This window comes from Suricata suricatta, chromosome 16, assembly GCF_006229205.1.
Source record: "Suricata suricatta isolate VVHF042 chromosome 16, meerkat_22Aug2017_6uvM2_HiC, whole genome shotgun sequence".
Classification (NCBI taxonomy): Eukaryota; Metazoa; Chordata; class Mammalia; order Carnivora; family Herpestidae; genus Suricata; species Suricata suricatta.
In genome coordinates this window covers 7,767,657-7,770,461 of record NC_043715.1, presented here as the reverse complement: position 1 = coordinate 7,770,461, position 2,805 = coordinate 7,767,657, and the positions used below count along the sequence as shown (strand labels likewise).

Sequence of the window (2,805 nt, the reverse complement as noted above, 5' to 3'; positions counted from 1 at the left end):
AACACAACACCCAGGCTTCAAGGAAGACCAGCCTTGCCTCTCCCAACGTGCTCTCACAGACATAAAGAGGGTGGGTCATGGCCTGGGATTCTCTGGGAGCAGGCGTTGTCTCTGGCATGAGATGTGGGCCACCAGATAGCATCATCTGACACATTACCATGGCGGCAGGGAGCCTCGTGGGGTGTTCACATGGGGCCCGATGGAAAGGTGTCATTTTGACAGATTAGGTTTCAATCCTCCCTCCTTGGTAGCACCCTCATGAGAGAGGGAGACAGAGACAGAAACAGAGATATAGAGAAACAAAGAGATGAAGATACCAGACAGGAAAAGACAGAGACACAGACAGACAGAGACAGTAAGACAGAGAGAGACAGAGAGAGCCCAGTTTAAGAGAAGTCATTTTCAGACTGGGATCCACCAGCCAAGTGGGAGGGCCCATCTTCTACGACCCGGTCCATTCATTCTGCAGACGTTCGCTGAGCACTTGCTTTGTGTCTTCATGCTGGTGCCTGCCCCCCAGGAGGTTTCAGGTCAGATGGACAGACAGACAAGCAGGGCTGGGATGACACCGAAGAGTAACATGACCTGTGATGGACAGAAGCACAGGATGTCCCAGGACTGGTACCAAACTGCATCACAGGCAGGGACAATACAGGCTCGAGGTACAACAAAGCAGCTTCTCCCCTCTTTCTACCCCCTAAATATTTCTGTTGACCACCATTTAAAACACAAATTTCAGTTATTATTGTGGGAAAAAGGTGAACTTTCTTCAACTTCATGGATTCTCTTCCAGGCTAGGATGGTTTCTACTTTAATGATATGTAGGGCTCCCGTAATCTTTCATCTTCCAGTTCTTGGAGCTTCTAAAAGGCTGAATGCAGCCATATTTGGGAGCAAAGACCCACCCCCAAATCTGGGGCTTTGGGGGATACTTCTGAGTGAGGGTGATGCTTGGAATCATCTCCTCACATTTAAGACCAAAGAGAGAAAGGGCATGCTGAGTGAAAGAACAGCAAATAGAGGCACCTAGATGTTGGTATCCTTGATTAAGAGCCCTAGGAGGTCCAAGCCATCTCTTCTGGTTCCACATCCAAGTCCCTGCAGGCACGGCGGATGGCAGCTGATGGCTCTGGGCACTCCATTAGGCACCGGGGTTAGACAGCACTTACAGAGCATTCAGGATGAAGTCTGGCCTTGAGTGAGGAACTCACAAAAGTCGTGATAGTTTTCGCTGCTCTCGCCTGACCTTGGGCCTTCTGTGTAAGCCGCTCAGGTGGGACTGTCTGGGGTTTGCCTCCGACAAGGGGTAAGATCTCATAGAAGACGTACAGGAACATTTTACTGGCGACCCAGAGCTCACGCAGAAGATGAATCCTATGGCTGTGTAGCTACCCCAAAACAAAAGTGCCCGCCGAGAAAGCCTCTCAAATGAAATCTCATCCTGAAGCCGGAACATCATAGTTTTGCCATTTGCCAAAGTTGCTGTCGGGAGCCTAAGTGCTGTTGTTGATGGCCTACCAGGGCCGGAGAGTCAGGGCAGAAACGTCACATTTATTGAGTGCCTACTATGTGCCAAGTCCTGGGATTTTACATGCATGAACAAACTCTTGTCTCCTTAAGTCTGGTAATTGGTGGTATTGCCTCTCGGAATTATGGATGGCAAAACTGATCCCGAAGGAGGTTCATTTTCTTTCTGGACATCACAGAGCAAATGAGAGCCCTGTTAGAATTTAGCTCTCCTTGGCTCTAGGCAGACCTTTCCTTTTCATACGATTTAATGCAAAATTGGGCCAGGAAAATGCCCTGGACTTCAGCCAAAGGCCCTCTAAGAAACTGCACAAGGGAAGGGGACCCAAGCTGCCTGCATACACCAGCTGCTTTCCACGGGGTTTCAATGGACCCTCTGTTATCCTGGGGAGAATTCCAGCTATGTTTGCAACTAGATAGGTCTCAGGCTTCAACCTGGTGGGCCTGGGGTTCATAGAAAGCTCTGAGGTTCTTTAGGACACGGGGTGGATTCCAAGAGCTCGGTGGGTGTGGCCAGAGCCGAACTGGAGCCCAGTAAACATTGGCTAGGCAAATGGTATTGTGAGGACTACTTAGAAGGTTCCAGTAAAATATATGCTTAGAACATCATTACCTCTTTCTGGACACCACTAACCCAGCCACATAGCCTGAGAAGGAAACCAGCCTGTGTTCAGAGTAAATAGTTAACTCTACTGGGCTGGAAGAAATGATTATTCAAAAGTTTGTCCCCGCATACAAATGCAAATGACATCCCGAGACATATGAATGCTAATTTCTCCAACGAAGTCTGTAGACAAATGCTAGTCATTAGAAACATTTCCGCGCATTTATATTAGGCCATCCTCTGAAAGACTTTTCAGACAAATATGTCATCAAGATATTCAAAACCATGTAATCTTAGCCAAAGTTTCATCTATCAACAGTACAGTTTTCATCCCTTGCAGCTGTGTGTGGATGCTTGGGGAGATTACTCAGCTGATACCGCGGAGCCGGGGAGGGGCCCAAGAAGTCTTGGGGGTCCATAGAGCACTCTGGAAGGAGAGTTCGGGTTTTCAGGGCAGGCTTAGGCCTTGTAGCCACGAGTGTGAGAGCCAAGGCAGGCAGAATGGTGACCTCTTTTTTTTTTCAACTTCATATATAGTTTATCATCAAATTGGTTTCCATATAACACCCAGTGCTCTTCCTCACAAGTGCCCTCCTCCATGACCATCACCCCGCTTCCTCTCTCCCCCTCCCCTTCAGCCCTCAGTTCATTTTCAATATTCAAGAGTCTCTCAT

The 2,805-nt window shown here is 48.4% G+C and overlaps 1 protein-coding gene across 1 annotated transcript in view; it reads right to left on the bottom strand.

Annotated features, from left to right (window-relative positions):
• The window catches only part of LOC115280643, a 36,243-nt gene that overhangs the window by 6,088 nt on the left and 27,350 nt on the right, over window positions 1–2,805 (bottom strand). The window lies entirely within an intron of this gene.